We start from the raw sequence: 20,697 nt of genomic DNA, 5'->3' as shown, positions 1-20,697 counted from the left end.
TATACTTTACTAATTCTGATAAAAAGAGTATGCCAAAGTAATTTATTAAATTTGTCGAACATAAAAAAATATTGTTATTATTATTAATGATCTTTGATTTCGTTTGAATAAATTAAAGTTAGTAAATGTGACTTTATTTAATGGTAAATGTTTTTATTTGTTGTACTTATTGTAACTCGCCATTGATAACAGATGACGCTGGAACACAGATTTTATCAAATATCGTTCCAGTAAAACAAAAATCGTCTAGAGAAATAAATATAGACAGGCCTACGTCTGCTAGATTTCGATAGTCTATTACTCGTAGTATAAGGATCACCATCATCATTATATCAGCCATTAAATGTCCACTGCTTAACATAGGCCTCCCCCATTTGTATGGGTTTGCCAGTAGTTGCCCTGCTTAGTTGGCGGGTTGGCAACCGCATTTAGGCTTTTGGTGATGTTTTAAGAGGGACGCTGCTACACATTCCTCTAGAATTAAGTTCCCTTAGTCACCTCTACGACACCTATAGTATAAGGATATTCCACGATAATTACCTGCATGTATAAATTACGGTGCAAGTTTATGACATGTCGTATAAAACTTTCCTAATTAGGTACCATCTTACTTAGCTTATTAGGTATAAGTTTATACTTTCATAATTTACATGTGGGTATGTACTTTAGGTAGAGAAATGGATATTGTATTATCTGTAATAGTATCTAATATAAAATGTTTTTTAATGTTAATAACAATAATGTTTATTTTGATTTTAACTGACTGTCGAAGAAAGTATAGTGTTTTCGAGTACCTACATAATGGATTAGTCGTAAAGAATAAATACAATAATAACACTTATGATACCGAGAAACATTCTTTTACCAACATTGTCAAAGTAATTTCGTAATATTTTTTTAATTTTTCAGTTTGAATATTTTCGTATTTTCAACTAAATTTCTTTAGGAAATGTGATCAGTTCAATTAAAACTAATATTGAATGTCCTTATTACTTCCAAGTAGATAGCATAATAATATTTGCTACGTTAATATTTGGTCTTTGCAATGATTAAAGCAACGCAGACGTCGTCGTTATATCTGGGGACTAACTCTGTATAATATTTATGTCTAGAGGAAAAGATTGTTAGGTAAGAAACGTAGAATAACGACTCTATTTCAAGCACTATATATTATCTAGTAAACTTCAATTTTTGGGCGAAAGGGATTGTTATGGGATATAAAAGCCCCATTGTTAGCAATATACCATATCAGGTTGACCTTAACGCGATTCGCTCTGGAAACCTTCTTAATTGATTTATTGAGTTCGTCAGTATAGACCAACTAATCTGCTTTGTTTTTCACCTATCACTAATAACCCACCAAAGTATGTCAAAAGTGCAGGTGGGGTTATTATTCCATTATCATTATTGCAAAAATCCACGTATACCATGCGAGACCATAGAATATTATATTATCTATAATAAAGCAAACCTAACTTATCAACCTCCACTGATACTTCGCCAACGTAAATTAATATCGTAGACGGGGTAATTCCATTCTCATCCATGAAAAAATATGAAATGTATGTCCGGGTATTTTATGCAACATGTAGACAGCTTGATGGATTATTATAAATGGGATGTCACTAGATAGGCTAATAGTTTAAAGAATATCTCTTTTATATGTTTATTTAAATTTCAATGCACAGTGTAATTATGTTTTATACCGGATAGAATTTTCTACCAGTTAACCATTGGGTACATAAAAGAAGAGGTTGACGTTCCATTCAAGACTTAAAAACTTAAGTAAGTTAATACTTAATATCTTTATGTATTTTAGACATATAATTATATATATACAATTAGACATATTTATTATATTATTATTATATTATTATCATATAAAATAATTATCTATATCAGTAGAGCAAAGGTGACTCGAACCGAATAACTGGCAAGGATAAGTTTAAAGGGAAAATAAGAAAGAAGACTGTAAAATTTATAAATTAGTTTTTTTAAGAAATATGAGTGCAACTTATATTATAAAGCTAGTTTGTTGAAGGTAAATCTTATGTCAAAAGGTTCCTGTGTTTAATAGGCTGAATGGCTAAGGAATAGAAAATGAAGCCAGTTCAATGAGTAGGCACGTGAAGAAGAAGATTCCTGCAAGGATGAAGACGCCGATTAGTAACGTCTCAATAATATTAAGACTTAAGAAAAATCGATAAAATTTCTATTAAATAAAATAAAATGAAGAGTACATAATATGTGAATAATTCTCCGCTGATGGATATGGAGCTATTTAAGATGAGGGTTGAAAATATGAGGTCTACATGTTGATAAAAACTTATTTACAATCGATTTCTTTTAGTTTTGAAGTGCACTCGTTATTACTCGTAACAGCAAACCCGTAAGCAGCTGATACAAATATCCTCGTGTAAATCTAAGACGACATTTTATATGTAGGTCGTCTAGCCATTTACTTGTTGCTTCAATGGAAGATTGTTGTACATACATGTCAATAATATAGAAAAATAAAATAAAAATTATTTCAGAACGTATCTAGATTGGACGGAGAGATGCGACTGTTTGTACTGGGGATTAGTGAGCACATTGTTGTTAGATTAAATTCTAGGCAGTCTCCTTTAGAAGTCATGGTGGTTATTCCTTGAAATTTGTCACGAGGAGCTAACTAACTTGACTTCATTCTCGACACATCACACAGGATGATTATATGCATTATTACGTTTTAACTTAAGTTCTAGTAAACGAATCAGAGTACACATATGTTACCACGTTTGTGTACCATGTAATGTGTATTTGGTAATACATTATTACCACTCCATTTAATACTAAGCACATAGTAAGAGGTGACAAAGATAACAAGGCATGTATTGCATCATTTTTCAATTATCATCATCAATTGCATTTAAAATTGTATTTAAGTAGTTTGTTAGTTATTTAAGCAACAGTTTAAAATATTTTTAGTTGTATTCATTTCCTACCAACATAAAATATATTTGTGTTTATTTTTAATAAAAAAAAATTGTATAATAAAAAAAATATTTCGTATCTCTGTTCGTTGATCACATGTAAAATGTGTTAAAACACTTTGATGCACCAAACATACAATTTCACAATGCTTAATACGAGTAATATTAACTACAAAGAAGCAACACAGTGAGTTAGTTAATTAGTTTATTCAGATGTCATAACCGTTCAAATCGGTTCCCCATAGGCAAGGCAATCTAGAGCTTTCATATACTGTATCGATTATAATACTAAATGTACAGATGTGTGTTACAAAATTAATTATGTACCTTCTATTTGAGACCATGAATTTGTACGCATTATTCATATAATAATGTTTAACCGTAATTGGAAAAAAAATTAACCAGGATTCACAAATTTATGTTTAAATATAAAACAAAGTCGTTACCTGCATCTGTTTATTTCTGCGCTTTTTTTTTTTGAGCCACTGATTTTGCGGCGAGTTTCACTTACATTTCAGTATTTTAATGAAAAAATTGTATGTAAAACACATTCTAATTAAATTTTTGTACAAGCAGTAAAATTTAACACTTTGTAAACAAATCGTTAAAAAATTAATACTTTATATAATATAGGAAAATATTTAGTTATATAAGTTTCTAGAGATACATAATATTATGTATATCGTGCAAAGCCAGCGAGGGTCACTAAATAAATAAAATCTATTTTTGATATTGTATAGGATCTGAAATACTCTAAATTAAATTTATCCACATCTCAGTTTTATTATTAAACCCATTTTCATAAAAAAATGTGGCAATCCCTAGACACATCATAAAACTAACTTTATTGCCGAAAGAAGCTTCTATAAAAATTCAATTCTCAGATAGTATCAATAAAGATATGGAAAAAAAACTGCAGAATACAGAAAATAGTTACGTACTACAAGTATATTTACTTACTATTTTTATACTTTAACTCATATATATATACTACACATATATATATATATATATATATATATATGTGTAGTATATATATATATATATATATATATATATATATATTAGTATTAATACTCCTACAATTTAAAATATATGGAATAGTGTTTTAGGTTTCATAAAATGTAAGTGACAGGTATCACTACAGTATAATAAGGAAACAAAATATATGCAATTCTATTGAAATGCTTTTAATTTTCCGCGATAATATCGTGACATGTCCACGATACGGAAATTTAAAAGTGTCTCCATATAATTGCATAAATTTTGTACTCCTATTCAATTGTGTCGATAAAATTATACGATATCGGGCCGTGCTATGGTAAATTGTAGCACTTCAGCTGTCCGCTAACGAAATGCTTTCTTACTGTACTGGGTTGATGGAAGAGATCTCTCAGAGATAAGTATATATATTATTTTATATGTAACTTACAAGTAAAGAATATATATATAAATTATAAAGGCTCCGATATCTTATATATATATTTAGTATAAATTAAAATTACGGAATAGAAAATAGTGTAAAAAAGTATATATCGCTTGGGGAATAACCGATAGACTGATAATTCAGCAAAGTCAGATTGTTTACAGTAATAATACTGTAAACAATCTTTTCAGGGCAACCTTTGAATATCTGAACGGATTAAGAAACAGACAGATGCGCAAAAGAAAGGAAAAAGAAATGAAATAAATTGTATCATGATAAAGAATACAATACGAATTTTATAATTAATAAACTATATAATAGTAATTTGAAATGAGTATATTACAAATTTAATGAAGTCTATAATAGTAATAAGCGATGAGCGTAATCTGAATTTATTAATTAAAAACTCGATTATAGTAGTATAATGAGCATATTACGAATTTTAAAGTTAATAAGGTGTATTATAAAAATATATATTTCGATTCCTTACTGGTCTCTGGTTTTAAAATGAATAAATTTTGCAGGAAATTGAATGTCAAAGAATACAATTATGATTAAAATGAAATGCCATATACATATAAAATATAATTACATTAGCGACCCGCCTCGACATTGTATGGACTCAATATTTGTTTAGTAAGGCTAGTATTTTGGCATGTGTGCATGTACTGCACTAATAATTTTTAAGAATTTAAAATCAACGACCTATAACTTTATTTTATTTTTAACATAAAAACCATCTTTTTGGTTGAGATATTAAATTTAAATATAACGTATTTTATAAAGCTAAATATAATGAATATTTTTGCTATAGATTTTATTCCTTTATTTCAAACAGTCCAGTCAGTGTAGGCCATATTATAGATTTTTTGCCGACTTTAATTACATTTATTATGATTAATTATTGAAAACATGTATTTACCAAATTAAAAAAATCAGGTCAGGAATATTATACCTTACTAATAGTGGAAGAATTTTCAAAATCGGATTAGGAGTACCAAATGTTACTCCGGCCATCCAAACTCACGAAACTTTACCTCTTTATAATATTAGTGTAGGTGCATAAAATGTATTTTCCATAACACAATAATCCATAACAAAAAACAAAAGTGTAATAAAAATGAAAGTTTTGTTTAGAATAAAACAAATGAAATGAACCTTATATGAATTTAATAGTTAATAAACTCCTTTTTAAATAATGTGCAATGAAAGCAATAAAATATTCATACGAGTAATAATAACTTTATTATAATATTTTACGTTTATTACAAGACTAATCAATGAGCGTATAGGAATTTTAGTGTTAATAATAATTTTATTGCCTATATATTTTTTACTTATCTGAAACAGCGTTAATGCTCGATAAAAGCCATGTTCATTCGCACTGAAAGCCATTTCTCGGTATCGGTTTCCTTATAATAAAAAAGTCGTTAAACGCTACGAGTATGATGTCGTGGTATTTCCATTCATTTATTCATGAAAATAGGGAATTAATCATTTTACTTATTTTATGGCATTAGTTTTGTAGCGAATAACGCACTACCGCATCATATTATGGTTATGGATTCGACGCACGTACATGTATTTGTATTTATGAATGTTAGTTTTAAAAACAAAAATTGTTTTTTAATCTTAATATCAGGTTAATTTGAAAGCAATTTGAAAGAAGTATCTATTTATAATCCACAATTATGTAGATAAATTTTCCTATTATATCTATCATATGTATCTCTTTTCGCTTCTCTTCTCTTTGTTTTAAGCCGCTTGCAGAGTAAGCAAAGAGAACAGTGCCAAAGACCGCTATACTTAAATAAGGATAGGATTGTGCAGTACCGTGCTAAACTAGGATAAAATAAAAATAAATTATAAATTAAAACTCGTAATAATTATATTCACGAGGTGTGTTCCTAAAATTACATTGACAAAACCTTCCTTAGCGAATACCCAGGTCAAATATTATACGGAATATATAGAACATATAGCTATGTCGTCTTTTGATGTACGACTTTCATATTTGACCAAAAAGTCTAATTTGAATTGAAGATTAATTAAACAAAATCAGTATCGTATTAAAATATGACATGATGATACTTTTACATAAAAAAAAATAATAATAAAAATCTGTGCACAATTGAGCAATATGTAAAGATCGCATAACATAGAAAAAATAATGCTGTTGTATTGTACACCGTCTTCTATTTAAACCCTATTAACGACTAATACATTTACTTTAAAATATTCCATTTATATAATTCACTGTCTCAGACGTTTACAAGTTTATATTATTTTGCTTTGATGTAGTCCACCATTAAAGAAGTCCAATTTATGTGTCGTAATTGTTCACTCTTGCGTAGGTTGTTGACTCCAATTTTACGGGATAAGAAAACAAACTGTTGGTACGAAGGTATGTACATACTTTCATGGAGTAAACATTTACACTTCACTGAAATATGACCCAGATGTCCAATAATGAATCATATAAATTAATAGATTTTTATAAAGAGAAAATTAAAATAAGGGAATAATAACATAATATAATATATCACGTCAACAGATGGTATTTACATTTAAAATTAACATAATAAATAACGTAATAAAAAAGAACCAGCATATTTATAAACAGTCAGGCGTCAACCGGACAAGTTGAAAACGGGTTTTAGAATAAAAATATTAATTTAATTTTAACTTGACTTCTAAAATTAAGAGGATTTCGCATGTATTTTGAATTTTTTCATTAATTTTCAAGTGTTTTTGCAGGTATTTCTTTGTTATGGATAATGTTTACTCTATATTAGTCTCCTATTAATTTGTTTATGATTGCTAACGCAACACTCATCTGTGTTCTAAATTTAAATATTTTAAAGATGAATAGTCTCGTAGTTCATCGGTGCATTTTATATGTTTTAAAATAAGAATGAGATAATTATATCCTGAGATTATTATTTTTTTTTTTATTACAATCGTAAAATAATGTTTTCGGGAATTAGTGTACGAAATTACGATATTTTGTTTTATATCATTTGGAATAACATAGGGAACCTTACTTTAATTAGATTCGTTATATACTTATAGTCTTAAATTATATAGATAGAATGTTTCCATGCTTCGAGAAAAACGGGTCGACTTTTTCATACAATTTTGTGTGATAAATATATATAACTATATATATATATATATATATATATATATATATATATATATATATATATATATATAAATTGATATATGAAACTGATAAAAAAACCTATAAAATCTCAGTTTATAGAATTCTATATCTATGGTTTCCCAACAAAATCTTTGTATTGCGTTTTCGTAGAAAATTCGTTAAATTCTTTCAGATAAAGACTATAATTAATATTCAATAAGTTTTAGTGTACAACTTCTACATTCTTTTATATATATACATATCCATATTTGTATACTAAACAGTAAATAAATAATATAAAAAGGAAACTTACATATGAAAATAAGTACCTATATAAATATAATGGTATAAATAGCTGATTTTATTACCCTTTGTTGATTCAATGTCATATTTGAAATAACAAAGGTGGGAATCAAGCATACGGTCCGACCGATAGAAACTAATAATTATAAATATATCCAGTGGATAATTACAACACATTATACTATTTGTATGTAGTGTATGGTTGTCTATGTAACTGTAATTGTTGATTTATGTGTTTGTATATATGTGTGTGTTTTGTGTTTGTACCTGTACGGCTATATGTTTAATTATTTGTCTACAAAGGACATAAGGTTTTCTTCCTGTGCAACTTTCAGGAACGAACACGTTCTGTGACAGATGGACAGACGGATCTGTCCGTCTGTCACAGAACTATATGTCAGGAATTACTAATGATATCGATTTTAAATATGAAATAATTTATGACCCACATATACTGCAATGGCAATAATAAAAAAAATCTTTACTAAATAAATCAAAAGAGGTACGCAAAATATTATGTGCCAGTAGTTACCACGTTTGGCAGGCGAATTGGCAAACGCAGTTAGGTTTTAGAGATGTTTTAAAAAGGACGCTGCTGCCCATCCCTCGCTCTCCCTTATTTGCCTCTTACGACACCTACGGGAGAGGAAGGGGTGACCTGTTCTATGTCGAGACTACACGGCTATGTGAATATGAAATAGACTTTATTTTTACATTTTACAACAATTTTTTTTTAATTTTTATATTGCAAAGTTTTCGAGTTTTTATGGAAAATGTAATAAAGTTACTATTCGGGAAAAAGGAGTGAGGGCCCCTTATTATAATATATATAAAATGGGGCCTAACCCCTTTTCGTCGAAGTTTGCAAAGCGAGAACAATAAAAATAAAAAATACTAACAGTTTACAAAAATATATGTAAATATTGCAAGAAAAATGGAATAATGTTTTTAACAATATAGATTTTGAAAATTTATAAAAAAATCCAAAAACAAACTTAGTAATGACCTATATAGGTCATATAAGGAATTCTTTATCGAACTAACACTAATAAATTATTGTTTTGTGTCTTTTTCATATAAGAAATAAAATAAGATTATTTTATCTCATTAATATATGAGTACCATGGACATAACAGAGTATACTGTCTCGCCCATGATACCCCCCATGCGTTGCCATTCCTGAGGACTCAGGTGTTATTCCTCTGTACCCAGTAAATTCACAACAATTTGATTTTCGACAAGCTGTAAAATTTGAATTTTTTTATATCCCTTAATTCTTGTGACTAGTGTATTTACATATTCAAATAATAATTTAATACGCACATAATTAAACTAATTTGACAAACTTTCTATCTAAAGAGAAACCTTTCAGCGAGTTAGTCAAATTCGCACTTGACCGGTTTTTTTTAGTTGTAAATACTTTCTACCAGATTTTCTGTAAAAGCTTATTGTTAGCGATAAAGTCGTCTTTTAAAAAGCACACTTTTTTTAAATATTCATTTTATTATTTTTAGTGCGCAATAAAGAGATGTTTCTTTTTTCAAAATTCTCATTTCCCTTATTAAGGTGGATTATTATTTCTGTGCCTCTAGTGAGAAAAAAGGGTACAACTTGAGTTATATCCAAGTTGTACCCTTTTTTCAGACTATTTCAAATAAGCTAATTTTTCTCTTTATGATGTGCAAAAACATGAAGATATTTTTATAAACAACGCAAATATATACGTGTAAATAAGGTACAACTATTAAAATATATTTATTATAAGAGACTGAATTTAAATTATAAAATATTAAATATATTATATTAAATCTATAAAATGTTATAAAAATAGTACCAAAATCACTTAGTCTCAAACATCAAATATGTTATCCTTTTAATTTTATTTCTTTATATTGGTTCAATTCAATTCATGGCCTATTACATGATTAAGTAAGGATTATTATGTCAGAAAACGTTATTACGAGTGTATAAATATTAAAATTTGTTAGATTTTTCTATACCAATTTCTCTTCCAAATAACATAAAAATCATTTTATTGGACGTCAAATTGGGACTACATTCACGTGATAATTGCAGTACGAGTACGTTGAACTATTTAATAGGGTACAATTTCATCATTTCAAAACAAAAACAATTTCATACGAAAAAAATACTATGAAAGCAATTATTAGCGTTTTTAATTATCATCTAATAAATAATACACACTAAGTTTAAAAAAACACAAATAGATGTTTGTTTCTCCTAAGAAGTAGGGACTTTGTATGCTTTCTCACTAGAAGTGCAGATTTATTATATCGAAGCTGCAAATGCAAAACGTACTAAGTGCCATTATGGCTGATTTAGTTAGTGGTAAGTATTGGCAAAATCCCCTTATGGGAAAGGCATATGTTTAGCAGTGGACAGACATTCACTACACTACCTATTATTACTTATTTAAAATTTTTGTTGTTTCGTATTTTTATTCTTCGCTAAATTTCGCTTTTGTAAAATTTGCTTTTATAAATTTTTGTTTTATATACGAGTACTTATGTTCTATATTGTGGTTTTATTTTATTACTATGTCAATATAGTGGATAGTTGAATAAACTATAAAATACCACACATCTGTTCTATGTTAAATAAATTCAACTGCTGGTTAAATAGTTAACGATAACGCAATATATAAACTATATATCACTAATAAATTAATAAACTTAGTACTAACGATGTCGTATTAGAAAGGTACTTTGGTATAATATAGATAATAGACCAATTGTGGGCGATATTACTAATCAAATGTAGACCAATACTGGCCAAGTCCTATTATACGATCGATATTATTTCTCGATAAGTATCAAAAATAAAATTAATGGCTGGCCTTGTTATATAGTCTACTCAAACAAGTTTGTTTTACAACAAAAATACAGCGTTACGAAAACCGTAGCGCGATATTTGGTTTCAATTGTTGGCTCAATTAATATATTTATTTTTACATTTTATTGCGCCATATACAAAATTTAAAGAGTAAATATAATATAATAAATATAGAACAATATTTTTTTTTTATTAATACCTTTGAGCATTATATCGGCCGTTATTGCCCATTACTGAACAATAATCTTTCACTATTGGGTGGTTTTTCCAATAAAGGCTACACTTGGCAGGTGGGTTGGCAACCGCAGTTAGATTTTGCGGATGTTTTCAAAAAGACACTCTCTCTCTTAAGACACCCACAGGACAGGAAGGGGTGGCTCATTCTATGCCGAGACCACGCGGCAGTTTACTATACAAACTGTATAGATAACCATGAAGTTATTAACTGCGTAGTTAATTGTGGTCGTACTTTTAAGACTGACGTTGCATATATAAATAAATATTAAGGACATACAAGTATTTTGAATAATAGCATAATAGTCGATATCGTGAAGTTTAAACGAAAAGTCTAAAAGCAACATCGAATCTTACAAAAAATAAAGCATTGTAAATAATTAATGAAGCGCTTTTAACTAAAACTTCACTAGTTATAGATGAAATTTCCAGTCTCCATTTTGGCACTCTTTTTTTCTCTTGTAGTAAGATTGGACCAACAGAAATAAATTAAAATAAATATGCAGTCAATTGTACTCCCAGACTTATTTGGCGACTGCTTACGTATTACTGAATTAGCAGTCGTCACACATCTCTACTGTAAATAACTCTATAATGAATGAATTACACAGTTAGCAGTCGCCAAATACCTCTAGTAATCCCATAGTGGATTAGTGCACACATATATGGATTAGTGTACACATATATTTATATTTCTGTGTATTTGAATTAAACTTTTGCCATATTTGATTTGAAATATGCATACTGTTATCTTTCGGATTAATTTGTAGATTAAGATTAAGAAAATATAATTAATTAAAATTTGGATTGTTAAGGGTGTTTTCCATGATCAGGAACTTAATTTCTTCAATTTTAAATTAACAAATAGGTTTTTTTATGTATTAGTTCTAAGTATTTTATGTATTAGTTCAAATCTATTTGAACATGACTTTAATGGTATAGAAAGAAGGTATTTCACTATTTTGTTAAAATTTTCAACGATATTAACTCAAGAATATTTAAAATAAATTCCAAATTTAAATTAGATAGTATTGAGACATAGTGCTCGAAGGCAGATGGATGGATAAATGAAGTTGCACCCATTATGTAAAAATACTTATTCCTATTAAATAGTTTAGGAGACTTCGGAGACATATAATGCTACTTAGCGTGAATCAAAATAGTTTTTGTACTTAAATATTAAAATTTGTGACAACTAATAATAGTAATATATAGTTTAATTTTCATAAATACATACTTGCAATAAATAGAGGCTAATTGTATGAGATTTTAATATTGTAGACAGCGCATGAAGCAATTTATACCTACTTATCTACGAAATTATAAAATCCTATTTACTCTATTGGGATATTGAAATTTGATACATTTCATATTATAAGCAATACCGGGACTACTGAGAACGGGAGGGGGGAGGGGGGGTTAAGATTATGTCCTTTAAAGTCGACACGGTCTTCATTTTATGATGAATGGTAGTGTCATCAACATATAAAGATACTTATAAATTACATACATTACATTATATTACTATTAATAAGAATTGGTCATTATAAAGTCTGACTTATACACTCATTACTCTACACTACAGACACACTCATACTACAGACATTATAAACTCAACTTTTTTCGAAAAAAATGAAGTATTTAAAAGAAATATAGCCAGTGTCACCCGGGATGATGTAAGGATTCGAACAAAATTCCATTTTCCATCTAGATTTAGGCATTTAGAAGTAATGATAGAATATAGAAACACACATGCATACATACATGAACCTTGAAAACATTACACTGTTTCTCCGAGCAATCGTGTATTAAGATTTGTTTTAAATATGCATTATTTATAAAGATGCTGAAAGACTACACGCTGCAAGATCCCAGGTGTGTAACTGTAAATGTATTCTAATGCTTGAAGCGGAAATTATGTCGAGTTCCTTGAACATATGTTACTAATATATGGTAGGATTTCGCAGAAATTAGATACCACTGGGTATTTTATGCTTTTATTATAAAAGTACAAGATTAGAAATTCCCTAATAATACTACTCGTATTATGTGGCTTCGACCGATTAATTTATCACTTTCCCGTGGTAATTTTGAAAAATCCTTTCTAAGTGTTTTAGCGAGCTTTAGGGGATTTTTAAAATTGCTGAGTTATTATGAAAACCTGTAGGAAAATTTTACACTTCCATGTCGATTGGTTGACGTTGGTAGGCTATGCGTTGTCTAACAGACAATGGGATATTTTTTTAATTACCTATATATAAAGATGTTATAGGTAGGTACTTAAAATATAAACATTTTTAATTTCTGGTGCATTTATATTTTGCATTCTATGTTAAACAATACCTAACTAGTTTTGCATAAACAAAATCTCATATTCGATTCTCAGATTGATAAATTTACAAAACAAATATTTTTAAGTGAACTAAATTGACTCCGGCCTTGTTAATATTTTCCAGTGTTTATTGTATGCTTCCTTAAAGTATATTGTTTTTGAATTTGATAATAAGACAAGTATTTTCATTGTACGATACTTATTTAAGTACATTTGACGTATAATTCGATACAATAATTAATTCAATATCAATTCATAGTGTCAATGTCTGTGTCGACTTTAATTGTGTTTGTTAATCTATTATACAGAAACGCATGGTTCTCGTTTCATATGTTAATCAGTCATTACCCTAAGACTATAAATTTATACAGAGTAATGTAGACAGATATAATGTTTCAGAAACAATGGTAAAAATAAGAAAAATATGAAGAAGGAAACAAAACAGCCAAGTTAATAATGGAAAAAAACATTGGACAATAAAATTTCAGATTCTCATGTGCCCGACGAGCGCAAAGTTTGATAATAATAAACATTATAATCTGAACGCAAAAGCAAATCATCATAAAAATTGTTTGTAAAGTAAGTCCGAGGCATTATGGAGCCGCGCGCAACTCATAAAAGTTTAAGCAAGCGATTTAATAAAAGAAAAGTACAGCTGAAGTAAGAATTATTGCACGGAATCACCATTTAGTTGAAGTTACAATAACGACCTGTTGAAACGGCCGTCGCTTGTTGCTTCTCACTCTAGCCCCCCGGGGGAGGTATTTGCGTCTCACTTGCTTCCGAAGGTAGCGTGCGAGGCGTCCGCGCGAGCCGGCACTTGGGTACTCACTGGTTGCCCTGCGATCTATACGCGACTACGCCCCCACAGAGTACGATTCTCGAATAAGTAGGACGGTAAATAGCAACGGACACCTGCCCTTAGAATGACGCACGCACCCACATAAATGCTCATAGTCTTCTCTCCTGTGATAAATCGGATCTTAAACGGCGAGACATTAAAGTTTATCTGTCACCATGAGATTAATGAAAGGGCAAAGTATCCGCCTTTCAGCGGGCCCTTATTACAGTTTCTAATGTGGAAGTATCTACTTAAAGTTGCGAACTGAGTATGAACAGTTTAAGGAAATTTAACACATAAGATGTTTGCGTTGAGTTTAACATTTAACAATGTTGAAGGATTCCCAAATTTAACTTAGAAGAAATTATGTTTAATGATATACTGAAAACATTGATTATAGTAGTCTTCCAGTCTTTCATGTCGCAATAAGGAAGATATCAAACTGAAAAGTCCAGGATTCGAGTTCGAGTCCTGCAGTAGAAACAAATTTTCCAATCTAATATTTCCAAGTAAAAAATATAATAATTTAGTATAAAATACTGATAATTCCAAGGCGATTAAACACCTACTGTAACAATATGGCAATACAGTTATTATAATATTAAGAAGAATAAATTTCAATAAATGCTAACAATTATCGGAATCAATATTTTAAACAAAATTATTATCATATAATAAGGTTAGAGAATAGGTATCTAACAGGTAAATTTTGCCTCACAAAAACAAAATACGAACTTTAATTGTATTTTTTCACAATTGAATGAATTTGATTTAAAAACCATACTACTGAACCGGTTTTGATGATATTTTTACGGGATCAATCTAAAAGTATATCCTTTCAATAAAAAAAAAAAACACAAATCTGTTTATAAAGGATGGAGTTCTAAGATAACAAACATAAAATAAATACAATTAAATTGAGAACCTCTTATATAGTTGGTTAAAAATTAAATTATTATAAGTATTACTCCAGGCTATTATGTTTTTAATATTGATAATAGGATATGACGCAGAAAAGCTCTACGTAAGCGTAGAATGCACTTAGTAGGTCCACATGAGTTATATTTAAACGTTAATTTAAAAAATCCACTTGTTTAAACTAACTATTATAAAGAGGAAAAAATTGAATTTTCATTTATAATGGATACACCCAAAAATACTTAACTAATAAAAAAAAATTAAAACTTACAGAAAGATATATTACAAGTATATGAGACATTGACTATATTTTATAAAAAAAAATAGTAAAGAATCGGGACGGGACGTTAGTATAAGACAGTGGAAATTTTTTTTTATTGCATATCTTAGCTTCGTCGTATGGTTCCGGTATATATCAGGCCACCCCGTTTCTTTCCCGTGGGTGTGATAAGAGACAACTAAGGGAACATAATAATAGAGGGATGTGTAGCAGCCTCCCTCTTAGAACATCACGTAAGCCTAACTGCGATTGCCAACTCGCCTGTCAAGCGTTGCAACTACTGGCAACACCCCTCAAAAGACTAGTATAATATGATATGATAATATCTTAAATTAACAATAAGTTATTATATTAAATTTTAATAAAAAGTAGCAAATACTTACAGACCGTAGACTCTGCGTAGCAGTTCTATAAACCAAGCAGTATTTAAACTAGATTATATTAAAAGTATTTATAAATTGCATATCTAAAAAAATAGATAGATAGATAAACACTATATTTGAGATATTTATGACACACGTTAACAAATGAGTTCATACAAAATATTAATTACACATTTTTTTTAATATAAAACAAAAGATAAAATACAAAAATATATTTTCACTATGTGTCACTTTCGCAGTGACCTAAATAGGCTCAGTGATAGTTTTGTTTAAAAGCAAAGCAAAGTACTACAGTAAAATAAGTACAGCAATCCAAAAATGTAATACTGGAAGCATAATTTGGTACTTAGCACATAGGATACTTTATATACTAGATTCACACTGTTACAATAATTGCATATAGCTAGTACAATATAAATGTACTCGTAACTAAAGCATTTATGAATTTCAAATCTGTAAATAATAAACAAGTCGTGACATAAAATTTTAAGACGCGACATAATGTAGGGAATGCTACGAGTCCGTAGGCTACGCGTAGCAGGTCTACACAACGAGCAGAATTTAAACCACCATTTAATATCAGGTCATTATTATCTGACTACGGGAGAAGAAAGGGGTAATATTACCAACCAACCTCGAAAAGGCGGTCCTCAATTCGGTTGTATTTTTTTATGTTTGTTACTTCATAACTCTGTCACTTGTAAACTGATTAGGAAAATTCTTTTTAACTGAAATTTTAATTAAAATTGGTTCAATAGTTTAGTTTTAAAATTAAAATAATTGGTTTGGCCACAATTAAAGTTGGTTTTTTGTGGAACATAATTCATTTATTAAGATGCAAATATATAGATACGAATATATATATGTCACGAATTTTTTGTGTAAAGTGAAGCTACTTTTTTATATAACTTGGAATGTCCAACAATCTTATATAAATAATAACCATTACTATTGTAGTCACAACATTTTTATTTACGAGGTCTCCATTTTTGAATCTCTTCCTCCTTTTTCAATCGAATTCAAAAAGAAGATGGTCAATTCGATTGTATTTTTTTACGTTTGTTACCTTATAATTTCGTTAGATCTAAACCGATTTAGAAATTTTTATTTTTATCTGTTATAATACCCTTACAGATGAGCGCCATAGAAATATTACAAAGATCAGTTTAATAGTTTAGTTTTTAGTTCAAAATAACTTGTTTTGTCACAATTGATGTACCATTTTTTTATGGAACACAATCTATAATTATCAATATAATAGTAAATTGATTTTTATTATTTTTTGCACTACAAATTAATTTACTGAATTATTCGTGACAATTCTACTGAATGAGGGAAAATGAAATACATTTTGTCGGTATGGGTGCTTTCACAAAAAAGGTAAATGAGTATCACTTCCACCCGGAATATTTATTCTTATATCTAAATGTTTTTCAAAAATCCAGACGTATAATGAAACCATGTATGTATATACATACATACAGTCGGCAAACATTAGCCTTTCTTTAACAGTCGGGTAATAAATTTACTTTACCGTCAACAGAGGTTTTGTTTTATGCAGTAGGTACCTACATAAACTGAGAGGTTTATGTACAGTTGGACTGGCGAACTGAGGGGCCGTACAATAAAAAATTTAAAACCGTCATAAAATAACGGATTTTAATTTATATAATAGCAAACAAAAGTAATCATTGCTTAAGAATATATGCTGGTTTTGCAGTTTTATAAATATTTGTGTAACCGTTTTTCTACAACAATTTTCAATGTTTCACCGCATAATTACGTTTGTAAAAAAGTTGAATGGGAGAAAATGCTATATAGCATTATATCTGCCTTTTGTACTTAATTTTTTTTTTTTGTAAAATGGTCAATAAAGAATAAACAAATAAATAAGGTATAATATATTACATATAAGTAAGCAGTTATCAGTATAGGCGGTATGTCATCATCATCATCATCGTTATATCAGTTCATTGCTGAATATAAGCCTACCCCTTGGGGATTTTGCCAGTAGTTGCTATGCTTGGCAGGAGGATTTCACGATTTCGTACTCCACAAGGCAATTTCCTTCGACATGGAAGACTACCCTTGTACATCCTGTACCTAAAAAGGGCGATAAGTCGGACCCTTCAAATTACAGGCCGATAGCGATCGCCTCCCTTCTCTCTAAGGTGATGGAGCGTATAATTAACGCACAGCTTTTGAGATACCTAGAGAATCACGATTTATTGAGTGACCGCCAATACGGCTTTCGCCATAGTCGCTCAACTGGTGACCTCTTGGTACATCTTACGCACCGATGGGCGTCAGCCATTGAGAGTCAGAGTGAGGCGCTCGCTGTTAATCTTGATATTGCAAAAGCTTTTGACCGGATCTGGCATCGGGGTCTTCTATCGAAATTGCCCTACTATGGACTTCCCGACAGCCTTTGCGAATGGGTTGCCAGTTTTTTTGTCCGGCAGATGCATAAAAACCGCTGTTGATGGTTGCTGCTCCGAAAGCATGGACATTAACGCTGACGTCCCGCAGGGCTCTGTGCTATCCCCGACGTTGTTCTTGCTGCATATTAATGATATGTTGTCCTTAGGTGACATTCATTGTTATGCGGATGACAGCACTGGGGATGCCCATTATACGGGTCGTACCAATGTCCCTCGTTCCATCGTGGAGGACAATCGTGAACAGCTTGTGTCTAAAATCGAGAGAACGTTAACTAGAGTCTCCGATTGGGGCAGACAAAACTTAGTCCAATTTAACCCCGCTAAGACACAAGCTTGCGCGTTCACCGCTAAGAAAACCCCATTTGCTCTGGCTCCACAGATCCAAGGCACGTCTGTTACCATCTCTAAAAGCATTGGGATCCTTGGTGTCGACATCTCTAGTGATGTACAGTTCCGAGGCCACCTCGAAGATAGGGTGAAGCTGGCATCTAAAAAACTCGGTGTGCTCAATAGAGCGAAGCATTACTTCACGCCGGATCAGCGATTAATACTGTACAAATCGCAATTCCGGCCCCACATGGAGTATTGCTGTCACTTATGGGCCGGAGCACCTAAATACCAGCTTGAACCTTTCGACTCGTTGCAACGACGAGCTATGAGAATTGTCGATGATCCCAGGCTCACAAGCGGTATCGAACCCTTAAATCTTAGGAGAGATTTTGCCTCACTCTGCGTGTTCTACCGCCTGTACGATGGATTGTGCTCAGAGGAATTGTTCAATATGATGCCCACAGCCACTTTCTACCATCGTATGGCTCGCCATTGACAGGGAGTTCATCCTCATGTCCTACAGCCTCAATGGTCGCGTACTGCGCGGTTTCAGAGATGTTTCCTCCAACGAACACTCAGGTTGTGGAATGAGCTCCCTGCCGAGATTTTCCCAAGAGACTACAGCATGGGGTTCTTCAAAAGAGGGGTAAAGAGGTTTTTTCAGGGTAGGCAACGCACGCGTAATACCTCTGGTATTGCAGGTGTTCATAGGCTACGGTAACCACTTACCATCAGGTGGGCCGTATGCTTGTTTGCCACCTCAGTGGTATAAAAAAAAAGGTGGATTGGCAACCGCAGTCAGGCTTTAGAGATGTTTTAAGAGGGACGCTGCGGCCCATCCCTCGCTGTCCCTTAGTCGACTTTTACGACACCCACAGGAAAGGAAGGGGTGACCTATTCTATGTCGTGACCACACGGCCAAGACAGTATGTAATAAGTAAAAATAAGTTTCTATAGATACAATATATTCTTATATAAGAAATTCAATTCATTTCGTAATACATCTAAATAATAAATTAGCCGTACTTACAAAGTTGTTTATCCTGGCTACTATCAATATAAAGCCAAAACTACTAAGTCTAGAAAGCTGAAATTTGGAATATAAGTTCATTTTATAATGAGGACTTTCTTAGCGGATTATTGAAAATATCAAATGAAAGAGGAAACACTGCAACACGCATGTAAAGCCGCTGGCAAGAACAAGTAAATTATATATTTAGTACTTATATTTATCTTTCCATATTGATGATATTTCTATATAAAACGTATACTAAAAAGTGTCACAAATAAAAAAAAATACGCTTCTAAGATAAATCGATTTTCCTGTCCTAAGGATTCCTAGAATAGATTACTATTTAGGGATAAGGCCGCTTTTTGTTGCCTCTACCTTGCTTCTGTAATTAATTTTTCTTTTTTCTGTGTACATATTGTTAAGTTACATAATCTGTATCATTCTTTGAAGGGAACAATAAAGAATTTTTCATTCAATCATTAATTTACCGACTTCAGTCGTCGCAAATCAAGAAGTAATACTCGTATTGAATTCACTGTTCTTATTTTAAAACTAATAATAATCACAACAAGGAACCAGTTATTTGGATTTAGAAATAAAACTACTGAAGTGATTTTAATAAAGTTCCTCAAAGACCAATATGAATTCCATCAAATAAAAAATAATTTTCAAAATCCGTTTATAAATGATAGAGTTCAAATTACAATTATACCGATTAACAAATAAAACGGAGGTTATCGCACAAAAAAATCAGACTAAAAACTGAAGTACAGAATCGATTTTGTTAAAATTTCTATGAGAGCAATCTGTAAGTATATCCTATCAGATAAGAAAGAACTTTCCAAATTGATTTAGAGCTGACGGAGTTATGAGATAGATGATATGAGAGAAAAAACAAAAAAGACATACGACCGAATTAGGAACCTCCTTTTTTTGAAATCGATTGATGAAAACGTTTGCTCTGTATGCACTTCTTCTTATTCATGCTTTTGCCACAAAGTAGCTGTCTTTGCATGGCGTGTTTCAGTTTAAAAAACAGATGAAGGCATTACTTCTTACGTCTTCAGGAATAGCAAAGCATGACGATTAGGTGATGTGGGGATACAGTATATCCTGTCACGTCCATAGTGCTGATCTTGTCTATAGGCGACAGTTATCACTTTTTGTCAGGTGGTTAGCTCGATTGCTATTCTAAGTATTATTAAAAAAATCCTTTTGGTGTTTTAA

General features: G+C 30.6%; 1 protein-coding gene across 2 annotated transcripts in view; it reads right to left on the bottom strand.

Annotated features, from left to right (window-relative positions):
• The window catches only part of LOC113512496 (uncharacterized), a 98,291-nt gene extending 84,191 nt beyond the window's left edge, over positions 1-14,100 (bottom strand). The window contains exon 1 of one of the 2 annotated variants that reach the window (XM_052898689.1): positions 13,976-14,100. The gene's annotated coding sequence lies outside the window, so the exon portion shown is untranslated. Of the gene's footprint in view, positions 1-13,949 lie in introns of both variants that reach the window. The other variant, XM_052898688.1, reaches the window with a different exon arrangement.
• Positions 14,101-20,697: the final 6,597 nt, after the last annotated feature.

This window comes from Galleria mellonella, unplaced genomic scaffold (genome assembly GCF_026898425.1).
Source record: "Galleria mellonella isolate WM207_F2 unplaced genomic scaffold, CSIRO_AGI_GalMel_v1 utg537, whole genome shotgun sequence".
Taxonomy (NCBI): domain Eukaryota; kingdom Metazoa; phylum Arthropoda; class Insecta; order Lepidoptera; family Pyralidae; genus Galleria; species Galleria mellonella.
The sequence above is the reverse complement of the archived record's forward strand: the minus strand, read 5'-3'. Positions and strand labels throughout refer to the sequence as shown.